This window comes from Petaurus breviceps, unplaced genomic scaffold, assembly GCF_028583685.1.
Source record: "Petaurus breviceps papuanus isolate PSGF00001 unplaced genomic scaffold, PetGlider_PUasm1.0 90617, whole genome shotgun sequence".
In the NCBI taxonomy this organism is placed as follows: domain Eukaryota; kingdom Metazoa; phylum Chordata; class Mammalia; order Diprotodontia; family Petauridae; genus Petaurus; species Petaurus breviceps.
In genome coordinates this window covers 5,976,343-5,993,270 of record NW_027187287.1, presented here as the reverse complement: position 1 = coordinate 5,993,270, position 16,928 = coordinate 5,976,343, and the positions used below count along the sequence as shown (strand labels likewise).

Sequence of the window (16,928 nt, the reverse complement as noted above, 5' to 3'; positions counted from 1 at the left end):
GAAAGAAGGAGCCATAATTCACTGGGGCCCAGGCAATGGCATTCTGGTTTCCTTTCCTGGATCAATACAGGATCCTGGGAAACAAGTCAATCTGAGGGGGAAAAGTGGGTCAAAGTTGAGACTAGCTTCTCTTAGGATTTTGACTCTCAACTTTTCACTTCCTCAAAGAAGAGACTCTACCCATCTAGTAATGGCTGATTCTCACTTCAAAATCTACAACCTCATAGCCCCACATTGAAACTTGCTCCCTCCATATATTTCCCGAATTAATTTTTCATCACTTCATATCATTACCATTACAATATGGGCTGCTAGATGACACAGTAAAGTGAAGTCAGAAAGATATGAGCTGAAATTCAGCCTCAGACACTCACTAGCTTTCTAGGCAAGTCACTTAACACCTATTTGTTGCCTCAGTTTCCTCATCTGTAAAATGGGGATAATAAAAGCACCTACCTCCCAGGATTTTTATTAGGATGAAATGAGACTGGAATGTAATAAGTATATATAAGTTAGCTATTATCATCACTACCCTCTTTGTTCCAGTCAGGTTAGTCTTGTTCATTATGAGCAAACTGAGATGGGGGTGGGAAGATAATAAACATTTTTTTTAACATGTGTCAGGCACTGTGCTGAATTTTACAAATATTATCTCATTTGATTCTCCTATCAACTCTTCAAAGTGGGTGCTGTTATTATTCCATTTTATATTGAGGAATCTGAGGCAAAGAGCTGTTGTGACTTGCTAATACCTGTCACACAGCTAATAAAAGTACCGGAGGCAGGATCTGAACTCAGATCTTCCTGACTCTAGGTCTAGCACCCTATCCACTACAGTACCAGCTGTGTCAGAGAAGTAGAGTGACTCTTTTTTTAAAGGCTACAATAGCACTGAGAAGCAAAACCAGTATTAGAATTCAACTCCTTTGATTCCACATGAATTTTTTACCCCTCTTCACCTCCATCCTATCACCCAGTATTCCTGTGAGAATATTCTCCATCACAGAGAACCCTTCCTAACTTTAGCTCATACTTTAATCATGTCTTCCATTTCATCCTGTGGATGATATGAAAAGAGCTCTTTTTGCCTGGATGATTGTGCACTCCCTTACCACTGTGCTGTAGAATTGAGTTCTCAGGTGGTGATTGCATGAAATGGAATTGGCTTCTAGGTAATTCCCTTGCTGTTCCCAGGATCATCTCTAAGAATACTACCTCTTTGTGAACACAGGCTACAGCCTGGAAACATGAAACACCGTGGAAGAAGGATGTGGGGAAGGTCGATCAGTGGGGAAATGTCATGGAATCACAAGAGATATAACAAATTCATTCTGGAAAAAAAAGACAAAGGAAGGGGGAAAAAAATCAAGGTGTCATTCAGTTTCCAAAGGCATAACCTGAATAATTTCCTCATCTATAAAATGCGCCAGAGAACATGGCAAACCACTCCTTAATTAATGCCAAGAAAACCCCAAATGGTGTCACAAAGAGCCAGACATGACTAAAAATGACTGAACAAGAGGTGGATAGACACAGCTGAGAAGAAACTATAGACTGGCCCAGGAAAGACAAGAGCAATACGTCGTCGTCAATGTTTTAGCTTGGCTTGAGGTCATTTCTTCCCAAAGAGCAAGCAAGCTCACATTTCCTCTGCTATAGTCCTTCGGAGTATTTTTTGAGCAGAGTGTCACAGACTAAGAAAAATATCTTTGATGAATTGACAAAGTGCCTCAGAGGAATCTAAAATACTCAGAGATACCCGAGGCTAAATAATCTTCAGAAAACTCCTGCTGCCATAAGGGGTAGATTACAATGTGATCCCACTATAGACACCACAGACACTTTCCGTGAGAAGGGAAAGTGTCCTACAGAGAGCTAAGGACCCAGAACTGCCCAGCAAAACACAGGATTCTCAATGGGGCATTTGAATGGATTTCCTCAACCCATTTGAACCTCTGGGGTATTATCATTCCCATTTTACACATGAGGAAAGTGAGGAAGACAGAGGCTATGTGTTTTACCCAGGGTCACACAGCTAGTAAATATCTGAAGCAAGATTTGAACTCAAATCTTTCTGACTCCAGGTCCAGTGCTCTATCCACTTGTGCCCCTGTAGTTCTCTCTCTCTGTATAAGAATACAAGCACATAAGAATATACTCATCCTTACATGTTTCCTTTATCTCTCTTGATTAGTGCAAATTTCCTATTTTTGTGAGGAAAAGAATTAACAACAGCAGTGACATCAACAATTAACAGTTAACTTCACGAACTTGTGAGGAGAGATTACTGTCCCCATTTGACAGATAACTTAAAGGAGGCTCAGGAAGTTGTTTGTTGTTTTTTTTTAAGGGACCTACACAAGGTCTTTTATAACGATTGTCAAGTGTAAGGGGAAGGTGAAAGGGGTGGGTTAAGACTGATTATAGAACAATACATCTACAACGCTATCTATGAGAAGAAGTTTTGGAGGGGGTAGAACAGGGTAAATTAAGGAAAGGGACAAGGAGATGTTAAAGGAGAAGGATGGAGGCGTCGTCCCTGTGAGGCGGGGATCCTCAGAAGACCCCTCTCCACGTGGGGGAGCAAGGATGTGCAAGGCTCCTTCCCCGAAAGAGCAGTCTTCTGTGGCGAGGTGGGGAGGGAGGTTAGGGGCAGGGAGGGGGTTACGGAGGGGTTGGGGGCGGGGCGGAGGAATGCGCGCGCATGCAGATCTTCTTATACCCCCTTATTAAACATGAAAGGAAATAAATTGTAGCATTTCGCATATATATGCAAGGGTGTGCTGGTAAAATGTTTTAACAACGGGCTCTCAAAAAAAAATCTCGACAGTTTTAAGTTTAAGCTGAATTAATTCAGTATTAACTTTTTTTCTGTCACTTTCCTAAATCTAGACAATTAACGTAATAATAAACCAAGTCTGGATTTTCAGCGTTTGCATATTTCCAAGGTAAAAAATTAACTAAAAATTTAACACAGCTCAAATTGGATCTGGTTCTAGTACATCAACAGCATATAGGAAATATAAGCAAATATATATTGAAGTGAAAATAGGGAATCATTGGAAGCGGGATTTTATGAGTAAAGGCAACTTCCTTTCCCAATGTAGATCTGCAATTTATAGTTTTAGAGGGTTCCCTCGGGGCAGTGGGGTGGGAAGGGAATAAATATTTATATTTAGCACCTTTTTTTTTGTGGCAGTCACTGTGCTGGGTGCTTTACAAATATCTCATCTGATCAGCACAACGCTCTGGGGAGGTAGGGGCTATTATTATTCCCATTTTACAATTGAGGATACTGAGGCAAACAGGTTAAATGACTTGCCCATGGGCACACAATTAAAAAGCATCTAAGGATGCATTTGAACTCAGGTCTTCCTGACTCCAGGCCCAGTGCTCTATCGCACCACCTAGCTGCCTCTGAGAAGTGACTGGCTCAATCACTTGTCAAACAGTAAAACTTGAACCTAGGTCTTTCTAGTTCAGAGGGACGGCCAGGCTCACACACACACACACACACACACACACACACACACACACACACACACACACACGCACGCACGCACTAAAGAAATAAAATAGATTTTTTTCATAAAGAAAACTATTTGGTACAAAATAACATTTTGAATATCAAAAAGTTGTTGAATGGTTATCAAAACACAGATTACAGAGAGACCCTTAATTCTGTTTCTTGTGATCCAGCAGTTTTGTTCTCAGAGTACTTTTTGGAACAGATACCTAGATATGTTCATCTTCCACTTTGTTCTTTAAATTGGACTTAGAATCTTGATCCACAGAGATGAGTTGTTATATGGAGAAATAAAAGCTTATATCTTCTTAGAAACTTAGGGAGGTTCAGAACATACCAAAGTCTCAGTACAAGGAATGGTGGCAATTTCTCTTATCTGCATCTTATGCTGCCAAGAGAAAAAGCCCAAGGGATACCCACTTTTGCAGCAGGATTCCCTAGTCACAGCCCTAGTGTTAGGGAGGAGGGCTGGGGCACAAGGAGGCCCTCCTTCAAGGCACATGTTTCTGATTTCAGCCTTTGCTTTCTGAGTAAGATTTTGGTTGTAAGTAGGGCTGCCAAATAGCTTGTCACAGTTGGTTCATGCTTCTAAGGAGAAACTACCACCATCAAAATGAGATCGGAGAAAAAGTGAAGCAAGCTTTATTGAGAAGGACAGTGCAGCAGGCAGTGGAGAAGAATGGACACAGGGCAGTCTGCTGGAGTACTGAACGGAGATAGACTGCCAACATAGGTTAAGTGGACTTGGTTTTTAATAGGGACCTTATCTGGATCAAGCAGCACCAAAAATCAGGGGCAAGGGCTTTTAGCAGAAAATATCAAAAGAAAAAATCCTCAAATGCCTCATATCGTGATTTAATACTTTATGAAAATAAACAACAGGAATCCCTAATTTGTAAAAAAAAAAAAAAAAAAAGCTTTCACTGTAAGGAAACAAACACATTCCCTGGACACTTACTATGTACATTAAAGGCCTAGAACCACCAGGGAAATAAAGCTATAAGGATATGTAAAAGTAATATGTTGGAAGTAGGTGAGAAACTTAGGTTCAGTTGTGACACAATAGCTGTGTTATTATAGGCAAAGAATTCAATTGCTTTGAGCCTCAGTATCCTTCTATAATGAGGATATTAATACTTTCATTATTTGCCATGGTTTGCCATGAAGGAAATACTTTAAAAACTTATTAATGGGTGTGATTGTATGTGAGTTTCTATAATGACTACCTTCAAGGAGATTTACTACCTAGTAGAAGAGATAAGATATGCAAAAAAAACAAACAAACAAACAAACAAAACAGAAACCCAAACCCTAAAACAGAATTGCACAATAGATGTGAGTTTAATGAGTCTAGGAGAAATCACTTCTCAGCTTAGGAGAACAGAAAAGACTGTAATAAAAGAGATGCCATTTCAATTCACACCTGGAAAGATACTTAAAATTTCAAGGGGTAAGCATCAGGAATTGAGGGGGAGGCTACTATAGATAAAGGAAATATATAGGAACAGGTAAGGTGATGTGTGTGGGAGTATGTCCAGGGTATAGATAGTTGAGGAATACTGTATATGTGTGGGAAATAGCAAAAAATCTAGTCTGGATGGAACAAAAAGTACCTATGGTTGAGTCCTGGGATATGACTGATGAATATTATTGGGATCATTGAGTTTCAGAAAAGTATGCTTTTTGTTCTCCCCATATCCTGCAATCCCTCTGCTCCTCAGTTCTTTTCCAGTCCATCATCCTTGGATTGACTACATTCTACTTTCTTCTCTGTCTCTACACTTTGGTGGACCAGTTAAACTTCATACTATCCTCTACATTAAGCCCCATTGTCCTATTGCAGATCGATTTTTTTTTTGGCCAAATCCCAGCTTTTGCTGATTATGTCCACTACAAATTTATGTCATACGATTTCAATTGAGCTCTTACTTGAACAAGGTAATCCTTTTACAACTCTCTAACCAATTCATTATTCCATTTACTACAGTGACAATTCCAAATTTTTTCATCCTACCTCAACCCTCCCATGGCACATTTTAACACCCTCTCAACTGACTTGTATTCCACAACAACAAAACAAAAACAAAACCATGATCTACCTTTTTTCTTCTCCTAATCTCACATCACTCCAGACCATCTCTTTCGTCACCCCTGTCTCACATGAAGAGGTATCCTTTTTCTCTTTGCACAAGTGATCCCAGTCTATTCTATTCTTTTTTCCAGAAAAATGTCTTCCAATCATCCACTTTCTCTCACTAATGCTTAATTCTTCTGATCTTTCCTGCTGCCTATAAATCTGTCCATGTCTCCTCAATCCTTAAAAAAAAAAAAACAGAACAAAACCCAAATATACCTCACATAATCAATCCATCCTAGATAGCTACCATCCTTTCTCCCATTTGCAACCAAACTACTTGAGAAAGCCCTCTACAATGGTGCCTGTTTCCTCTCTTCTCATTTGATTTGAAACCCTATATAATTAGTTTGATTTTTTTTATTTTGTTGAGGATCTAGATAAGAAAGGATTAATAATGCAGATTATACTTCAAAGTGCGTGTGCATATGTATTTTTTCCCCTGAGAGGCCAGTTGTCAAATATTTCCCAGCACAACCCTGTATTACTCTATAAACAATGCTAGAGCTGAGCAGGAGGTCAGTAGAAGGTTCAAGGAATAGTCATCCCTTGCCTGGAGGCCTGGTGACTGTAGGCTGATGAGAATAATTGGCATTTGTACAGAGCCTTCAAGTTTGCACAATGCTTTACATTCATTATATCATTTGAGCCTGGATATATCATTACTGGCCTCTCTTTTCATTACATTATAACCTTTTCACAAAGTGATTTTCCTAAAGACTGGGTTACCCTGTCACCTTCCCCATCTCCACCATTCAATAAATTTTAAAGACTCCGTATTATTTTTAGGATCAATCAATCAACAAGAAACATTTTTACATATTTAAAAAAGCATTTATTTAGCATCATGATTAGGCTATTGCATTCGGCCAACAGCATGGGTACCAAAAAAAAATCTTCATTAAAACTTTTTGTTGGAACGTTCCCACAGAACAGAAATTAAAATACCTGTTATACATTTAGTCACAAATACAGCCCTGATGTTTTGTGGGTTTTTTGCCCATTCATAAAAAGTATTATCTAAAACATGTCTTGTTTCAACTAGGCCCTGTCACCACTGTTCTCTCCCAAGTTCACAAATTTTTTGTAACTTGTAGCTTCCTGATCATTTCTTTACCTTTCGTCTCCTGCTAAGCTCTGTTTCCTAACAGCAATTGAAGTCTTCTGCAACTAACTACTGCTAATACTGGAACTACCATGGCCATGTTGGCTAGATGGTTTGGCAAAGCCCACCATAAGGGCTGGAGCTCCTGACTCCAAAATTTCTTCCCTTCATGGAACCAAAATTTGAAAACATTGTTGTAGTTTCCAAAACTACTGTAGCTTCTACCACCTCCAAAGCTGTTTCCATCATTTCCAATTACACTGCAGCCATCTCCACTTCCACTATGTCCTCCACCATCCCAACTGCTGCCCAAATCACCACAACCACTGAAGTTTCTATCACAGTCAAAGTTGTCATTTCCACCAAAGACACCTTCATGGCCACCACCAAAGTTTCCAAAACCACTTTGACATGGACTAGATGAAGCACTGGCCATTTCTTTCTTAGATAAGGCTTTCCTTACTTCACAATTGTGGTCATTCAAAGTATGGTATTTTTTAATGAAAATCTTATCTACAGTCATGGTCAACAAAAGTGACAAAAGCAACATGCTTCCCCCACCACTTTCCCCACTAGTTTAGTCAGTCATGATTTCAATCACTTCCATTTTCCTATATTGTTTAAAGTAGTCTCTTATTTGATGCTCCTTGTTGTCTTTCTTAATGCCACTTACAAAGATTTTGTTCACAGTTAAATGGGCACCTGGTTCTTGAGAGACTCTCTGGAAACAGTTCTCTTTGCTTCAACAATTCTGCCATCAACTTTCTGAGGTCTTGCATTCATGGTTGCATCTACCTCTTCTGCCTGGGATATGTAACAAAAACAAAGCCCTTGGAACACTTGGCATTTAGGTCTCTCATTCCCACCCAGCTGGTAAGTGTGTCCCATGGCTCAAAGTGGCTCCTTAGACCCTCCTCTGTCATCTTGAAGCTCTAGCCTCTGGTGAAGAGCTTTCAGCTGCTTGGGGGGCTCTGATTTCAACGTGGTGGTAGCAGACTCTTCAGTGATCCTTCTCCACTCAGCATTAAGGATGGAAAGCAACAAGTCTTTATTAAGCACCTCCTGTGTGCAGGCACTGTGCTAAGTATGGGGATACAAGTAAAAAGCCTGAAACAATCTTGCTCACAATGTGCTTACACTCTATTGGGGAAGATAATAAATATATGTACAAAGATATACACCTACATATAAAGTTAATAAATACAAACATATGCAAAGTAGTTAAATACAAGATACTTTGGGAGAGAGGGCACTTGAAATTATGGGTAATCAGGAAAGACTTCAGGTAGAAAATGGAACCTGAGCATCTTAAAGGAAAGGAAGGATTTTAGGAGGCAGGAATGAGAAGAGGATGCATATGGGAAAGCCAGTGCAATAGCAAGGAGACAAGAGATTGAGTATGTCATGGATGCTAGCCTTAATTACTGAATGGGCATTGCCTCAGTCAAACTGAGACCTGGGAAAGACCTTAACTTAAAAAGGCCAAAGTCTCTAACTGCATCCAGGGCCATTTCCAGTTGTCCTGATCTATATCTGGATCCCAGATGTCTCTAGAGGAGAAAGCGAGGTTGGTGACCTTGCACAGCCCTCCCTCACTTAAATCCCATTCACTTGCAAGTCATGGCATCATCTTTCTGATGTCATGGTCCTCTTTAAAGAAGGAAGGACAAGCATGTATGAGAAACAGAAACAGATAGAAGGGCAGTTTCGTTGGATTGCAAAATGTGAAAGTGGGAGTCACATCCAGAAAACTAGTTTGGGGACTGGTTGAGTGGAACTTTAAAAGCAAAGCAGAGGACTTTATATCTTATCCTGTAGACAATAGGAAGCCACTAGAGTTAATTGAGAAAGAAAATCACATAGTCAGTGCTATGTTTAAGGAAAATTATTTTAGCATAGTGTATATGATCGATCAGAGGCATAAGCAACTTGAGATAGATAAGGAGAGCAATGTAGGCAAGCGATGATGAGGGTCTGAGCTAAGGTGGTAGCTATGTGAATAGAGAGAAGGGGTCAGATGTGAGAGATGTAGAGGATGATAGGGTAAGATTTGGTAACTGACTGGATATGTAGGGTGAGGGAGAGTGATGGAGGTTATGAATCTGGGAGGCCCCTTCCTGAATTTCTATTCTTTATAATCTCTGCTTCCCTCTACAATCCAGTCATACTGGTTTATTTGCTCTCCTTCACATACAATAGTCCATATTCCCCATCTCCATGCTTTTCTACTACTTGTCCCCCATGCCTAGAATGCTTTCCCTTCTCAACTTAAACATTTGTTGGTCCTTTGAGCTGCTAGAGCTGTCCTTTTGAGGCTAACTTCTGAAAAAGTCAGACTTGACTCAAGTTGGTCCCCTGTTAGTTTAGATTTAGTGTTGGAATGAAATGATGCATTCCTAGGTCATTCGGTAATAAATAAAAGGAAGTTTACTTGGACATAGCATTAAAAGGATATTCAACAGGGATGCTAGTGAAGGGGATAGGATCTGGACCCCTAAAAGGAAAAGACCATGTCTTTGGGACCTGGACCCCCAAAGTACCTGAATCCAGATCTTTGGTGTTTGATTGAGGCACCCGGCCCATCCCAGTCCTTTGAACTGCCCTTTCACTATGGCTCTCCAGACACTTACCTCCCTCAGTTGTCTGCACCTGGCCCATCTCAGATTACTTGCCACTCTTTAATCCCATCCATATCTTCCCACAGTCTTTCCATATAAAAGTACCGATTTTATCCTTGTCAAATCCAAAGATTCCTTTAATAATCTAGCCCACTTGTTTTGGCATCACAAATACTGCAGAATCACTAGGAGTCTGGCCTGTTTCTATTGGTGTTATCTCTACTTGGACTGAAAGACTTAAACAGTCGAATTCTTTTGAGTCATACCCTCCCACATTGTACCCTTGTATTTCAGGGTTCCTAGCACCCCTAGACCATAACACTAGCACCTCATTTGTAGTTTCTAGCATGATCTCCTTAACCTCCATATGGAAATATATCAAGTAAGCAGGGCCAGGCAGCAATCATGCAGGTGATGTGCATCATCTTGATGTATCTGCCAAATCTGAAAGGCACTGATTCCATGTGGGTGGACCTTTTTATGCCATAAGATGGCCAGAAAACTATGCCAATTTGGCTAGAGGCCACTAAGAATATGAATCAAAGAAAATATAGTTTGTGCCTTAGCCCCCTGGACTAATCAGTTCCTGGGGACAGCCTTATCACTTTTCAGGGGGGAAAAGCAAGAAATAAAACTGGTGTAATTCATGTGTTTTGGGGGAAATGGAGGAGAACCCTGGTAGATAGTGGTCATATCACACCTTCCATCTGCCCTCATTTGCATATCACTTTTGTAAATAGTTATTTACTGTTGTTTCCCCCCTTAGAATATGAATACCTTTTAGATAATTTTTGCATTTCTTTTCATCATCAGAACTTAAAAGAATGTCCAAACACAATAAATGCTTGTGGGTTGATGATCTCCAGTTTTTCTATCCTAAGATTATCTCATAGAATGGTGGAAAGAGAGCTGAACTCTGAATCAACAGACCATGGTTCTAGTCCTAGCTCTGCTGTGTAAACTTGGTCAAATCCTTAAAACCCTGAGGATCTCAATTTTCTCATTTATAGTAATGTGATTAGATCAACAGTGCTTAAACTTTTTGGTCTTAGGATGACTAAACACTCTTAAAAATTATTGAAGGCCCAAAGAATTTTTCTGAACATATGTTGTATGCATCAATATTTACTTCACTGGAAATTAAAACTGATAAAAATTTAAAACATTTATTAATTCATTAAAAATAACAATAATAAATCCATTATATGCTAAAATAATTAACTTTTATGAAAAATAACTATACTTGTTTTACAGAAACACACAGGAGGCACTAGAGTTTTGGGGACTCCAGATTCTAAACAGATTCGCTTGATCTGGTCAGACAGGCAGACACCTTGTGAGAGGTTAATACTCATTTTTATTCTAGTCTAATCTTCTCAGAAAGGTTGCTGATAATGGGAGAACCAGCTCCTACAGCATTCCCTAATCACCCTTCTTGCAGGGGTGGTGAGAAGGGGGGAACAACTACCCCTACATCTTGATGGGGTCAATCAAGACAGGCACAGCTTGTGCACTCCCCTAAATCCCCTCAAGCCTGGATGGGGCTGGATGCTGGTCAAGGCACACACAGATTCACCATGGTTTCTTTCCTCATAGACCAGTGCCCACTTGCTTTATAGGGCAACAGACAAAGAAGGCATCTTGCCAACATTAAACCTACAGGTTGACTTTAGCAATATTGTCATTCTGCGCAAGCATAGTAAATATCAATTATGTCACCCCTATATCTCATGGTGCATCCTCAGTAGGACTGTCTGTCATATGATTCTAGGAATTACTATCTAGAATCCTTGGAGCTAGTCTGGAAATTATCTAATACCTGGAAACTAGACATTGCCATGGTACTGAGAAACTAAACTAGAAAGGATAACAAAATCCAACATGAAAAAAAAAAATTAGTGACAAGTAATGGCAATATTTACATTTTTGCAAATCTCACTTATGTATAATTCAATGGAAGATTGCTAGATTCCCCTATCTATTTTAGCATTCAATCTGTTGTGATGTTCTTTTGGTTGAAGTTTAAGAGGAAAGCCCAGACTCACACAGATATGTAATTGGAAAAGTGAAGAATATTTTCACAACCTTTTCAGATAATTGGGGATATTTTCTTTGATATTATACCAAAATTTGACTGGTGGTAGTTTCTTAAAGATTAGATACCTTGTGGAATCTAAAAGCATTTCAGTGAACTGAACTTTTCCTACTAAAAACTGTGAGATTTCACTTCCTTTCATATAGGAAGGAACCTGAGGCTTCATCAGTTCAGTTCTAGGAGAAATGTGGTTTACAGATATGGAGAGCACAGGGATTTTTTTGCAGAGCAGAAATAGAAGAAAACCACAGGCTTCACAATGTATCTGTGGTTACATAGGGGCAAGTAGAGAAAAAAGTTGTCAGTTTCATCATAAGCTTACCCATATTGGTAAACCATATGGGTTATATCTCACCTCAGAGTTCTAGAGGTACCCAGTAAAGGGTTGGCATTGTCTTTCTCTTATTTTATAGCTGATGAAGCCCTGTCTAGGATATTCTCCCAATATCATTTGTTCAGTTACCATCTCAATATCATCTAACCAATATATACTACCTTGGTAGCAATTGATCAATTATTTCCTCAATATCATTAATAACCAGTTGACATAAATTTTTTTTTTTGCTTTTTGGAGAAGGGAAGGCAGGGCATTTGGGCTTAAGTGACTTGTCCAAGGTCAAACAACTAGTCAGGGTTAAGTGTTTGAGGCCAGATTTGAACTTAGGTCCTCCTGAATCCAGGGCCGGTGCTCTATTCACTATGCCACCTAGCCACCCCCCATCAATTAGCTTTTATAAAATGATATTTCCTCAAAAAAATGTAGCAAGAGTGGAAGTACAATACCTCCCAAACTGGGAGCTCACCTCATCCACCATTTTAGTCCCTTGGGAGAGTGGGCTCAAACTTAATAGTGATTACTTCAAATATTCCTGCCACAAAATTCACTTCTGAGGATGCTGCAGCATATAGCCAAGTTGATTCTTGGCTTTCAGGACATCATATTTCAAGTGGTTAGGTAAATTCACTGCTGGGCTGGGTCAAGTAAGTTGGACCTTAGGACTGGCTCAGGCTCTGCAGTAGTTATGGAGAGACTCCACTAAGGACTCCAGGTGAGTAGTTTTTCACACCAAATGTAGTCATAAAGAGTCGGACATGACTGAACAAAAGTACAACCTTCAAAACAATACAACTTTCAGCTAAATCGTAACTCCGTTTTTCAGCTTCCTTTTGTATGTTGTCATCCCTCATTAGATTGTAAGTTTCTTAAGGGCAGGGATTGTCTTTTTTTTTAATCCCAGCATCTAGCACAGTATTTGGCACATACCATGTTTCCCCAATAATAAGACATTGTCTTATTAATTTTTTTGGACAGAAAAACACCAGAGGGCTTATTTTCAGGGGAGGGCTTATTTTAATGAACATTGACAGCAATTTTAATAAACAGGTAAATGTGAACAAAAAAAATGTACCTTTATTCAATAAGCAAATCACTGGGGAAGAACAGGATGACGCGCTCACTGCTGCAGCTCTGATTGGATGCAGCTCGGAGCGCAGCGTGTGTTTTCACGGGGGGGCGGGGGGGATGGTGCATACAGAGGGTACCGTAATGTAGCGTGTAGCGCAGGGGATCACCTTCACTACAGTAGCAATCTCAATAGGGCTTATTTTCGGGGGAGGGCTTATTTTAGAGGAATCTTACACAGTAAGGGGAGGGCTTATTTTCGGGATAGGTCTTATTATCGGGGAAACACGGTAGTAGGCACTTAATACATTATTTCTTTGATTTTTATTTCAAGTAAATTGCCCTTTTTCATTGCTGCATTATAAAATCATATGACTAATTTCTGGCTGGGCTGAGGGAATTCAGAGAAAAAAAAAATTGGAACTTAAGCACAGTGGTTGAATGGAACCTGAACTCTGTAAGTTTTAACAAGATGAATATAACTTTTGGGCTGTTACATATAGATATAAGTGACTTGCTCACACAACTAGGAAATATTGGATCCTGGACACAAAGAGGTATCAGAATCAGAATCTGAGTATTGAACTATCTGGGACAAGCCATAGCTGAAAGACTTCCCTCTATAGTATTCTGTATACATCCATCCATGATACAGAAAATTATAGGCTGTTAGATAGAGAAGAGACCTTAGAGAATGTCCTTCTTTTGCACAGAAGAAAACTGAAACCAAGAGAAAAAGAAGCAAATTGTCCAAGGTCATACAACTAGTGAGTGAAAGAACTAGGTCTAGAACACAGATTTTATAGGTTCTCATGCCAGTACTGTTTCTGCCCTAAACACATATTAGGTGCTTACTATGCTAGGCACCATACCAAGTACCAAGGATACAAATATAACACAAATCAAGAAAAAAGAGCTTTGGACTTGGAGCCAAGGTAATGAGTAATGCTAATGAATAATTCAATTAAATGAAACAAACATCTATTAAGTCCTGTGTGTAAGGCTCCATGTTGGTGATGATGATACAAATATGAAAATGAAACAGTCTCTTACATTAAGGAGTTTATATTCTGCTGGGGGTATGCGGGAGGGGCGTGGTGGTGGTGGCAATAAACCATGTACATAGAATATCATTCGAATATAATAACTCATCACGACTCCCACTTCCAGCCCACAACAGCACTGGCAGACTGGGTGCCTAGAAGGACTGCTGCTGCAAGTTTCGGGGTTCTAGGGGTAACCCTTTGGGTGGCTATCCTGATACCAGCTTTATGAGCCTCTGTCAGTTGCTTCCTCTTAGCAATCAGTTAGTAGACTCGGGTTTCTTTAATTTTCCCCTAACTTCTCAGCTAACTTCCCTTGTAGAGTTTTCATTTGTGGGATCCTGCATATCCTTTTTAAAAACCCCTTGAAATCTGTTCTAAAACTACGGCTTGATTCACTGTCACAAAATCTAGGAGAGAGTGATCTCTTCCTCTTTGTTGCTGAGAATCAGATCTAGAATAACATTCCCTGCCCTACCTCACCCCCTCCACATTGGTACCTCTCCTTTTTGAAAATGAAACTATCATTTAGACAAATTCAATTAATTGTTATGCTTTTGGCAGTGAGGGAAAGAGGGAGAGGAGAGAAGTGGGGAGGTGAGAAAGGAGGGAGAGGAAGAAGGCAATAGAGAAGCAGAGAGACAGAGAGAGTGAACATTCTTATAGGCATCTGGATAATTGAAGCCCTCCCTATTGCTACTTGTTATGTCTCTGTCCCAGGCCTATGATCTATTTTCTTAAGCAGTTTCCATTTTTTTCCTTTCTGTTGATGTGATGTGTAAAAGATTCTGACAAAAAGTCATTTCTTTTATTTCCATATTTCTTTATCCAAATATTCTCTATCATGTTCCATATTGGTAATCTTATCTGCTTCCATGATGTAAATATCACTTCTATGCAGATAACTTCAAAAGATCCATATCTACAACTCCATTCTTTCCCTTGAACTTCAGTCCACATCACCTATTGGATATTTCAAACTGGGATGTCCTAGAGATATCTTAAAACTCAACATGTCCAAATCTGAATTAACTTTCTTTTCACCTGAACTGTTTTTCCAAATTTCCCTTTTTCAGTAGAAGATAACACCATCCTTTCAGTCTCCAAGGTTCCTAGTCTCAGCATTATACTGGACTCTTCACTCTCTCTTACCCTATATATCCAACCAGTTGCCATACCTTGCCATTTTGACCTTCATAAGGAACTTTCACATCTGACTCAGTTTTATCACTCAGCTTAGTTTAGTCCTTTATCACCTCTTGGATCAACCTGCTTTCATCCTTTTCCTCCTGTACTTTTTATTCTAGCCAAACTGACTTTCTCTGTCCCCCACACATGAAACCCCATTTCTTATCTCTGTGTTTTTGTACTGACTGTTCCACATGCCTAGAATGAACTTCCTCCTTACCTCTGTCTTAAAGAATCTCTCTCCTTTCTTCTTACGCAGAAGATGAAACATTGGCTTCTGCATAAGGCTTCTCCTGATTCCCCAAACCACTGGTACCTTCCATCCAAAAGTACTGTTATTTAACTTCTTTGTACATATTTATTAATTTTATGTTTACATATTTTTTATGTACTTGCTTTCCTCATTAAAATGTAATTGCATTGTGAGTAGGGATTATTTTCTTCTTTGGACTGTTTGCCCTAGCACCTAGCACAATGCCTGGTCCATAGTAGATTGCTTAATAATTACTTGTTGATTGGTTCTTTCCTTCCCAGATTGTGAGCATTTTCTTGTCTGTGTGTGCCTCATTAATATACAATACTATCCTTATGGAAGTGAATATTGAAAACTAAAAATAAATAAATAAATTTAATTTTTTAAAATATACACTATCTCATTACCTTTTTCATCTGTCCTTTTTCTTTTGAAGAAATACTTATCTAGAGCCACATTCCAATCATGGGTTGCATCCAAGTTTTAGAGATACCTATGTAGTCAAACTTGCTTGTTCATATCGTACTTAGTTCATTTTGCTTTTTTCCTAAACTCTGTGCATGCATTAATAATCATTTGAGGCTAATTGGTTTGATTACTGATAACTTTCTTGGGTTTGGGCTCCTTTGAGCTTATGGACATTTCAATAGGTACTTTTCCCACACTGTAGCATCTTTCAAAGTTATCTTACTTTGGGGAGGATAGAGTGCCGGCAGAGCTGGGGGCAGGCAGTCCCCCAGCTGGGCTGGGGTCGTTCCCTTTGCTTGGGTCCCCCGGGCAGGCGCGCACGGCCATGGTGATCATGTTCTCGGGTCTGCGTTTGCTGCTGGGGATCTTCTTCATGCTCATGGGGGTGGTCAAGCTCTCTGAGAGCCACATCCCAGTCCAGGTGCACGCTCAGATGAAGGCGCAGATGGTGAAGTTTGCTTGGATCTTACCATTGAAGGCCGTGGGCTACAATCCAGATCCTGGGGAACTTCTGGTTATTATGGGCTGTGTGGAACTTTTGGCTGGTTTCCTATTGGCCACGGGACCCCCCTTGCTACAGGATCTCTGCAGCATTTTACTCACTCTGGTTATGATTAGTACAATTTACAACTTGCTGTTACTGAAGGAGTCTCTGTCTACATTTGTAACCCCATCCCTTTGCCTGGGACTCTTGCTTCTGCTCATTACTCATTGCTGCCAAGGTTTTTGAATCAGGGCCAAGACTGAGAGAAGGGTTGGAGAGGAAGAGGGGGAATGGGGACAGAGAGGTATAGGGTCAACATTGGGAGCAAGACGATCGTGGAGGGTTGGGGATGGAAGCACCTCTGGCCTGCAAGTCTGACCTACATCTTGTGTAGATTTGATGGCAAGGACATGTTTGGAACATGCAACTACATAAGAGTCCAACCTTGGGCCCTGAACTAGCTGATTTTGGGTTTGCTTTATTCTTTCATTGCCCTGGGAACCAGTCCCCAAAGCATTATCCCATCTGTCTGTTGGAGAAGTTTCTCTGACTTCTCTAGCTCATGTTTCTTGGGTTGCCCTCTACTCCTCCCCCAATACACCTTTGTTTTTA

The 16,928-nt window shown here is 40.0% G+C and overlaps 1 pseudogene; it reads right to left on the bottom strand.

The window, feature by feature from the left end:
* Nucleotides 1-6,830: 6,830 nt before the first annotated feature.
* Nucleotides 6,831-16,537, bottom strand: LOC138142887 (heterogeneous nuclear ribonucleoprotein A1-like; annotated as a pseudogene).
* Between the last annotated feature and the right edge of the window lie 391 nt (nucleotides 16,538-16,928).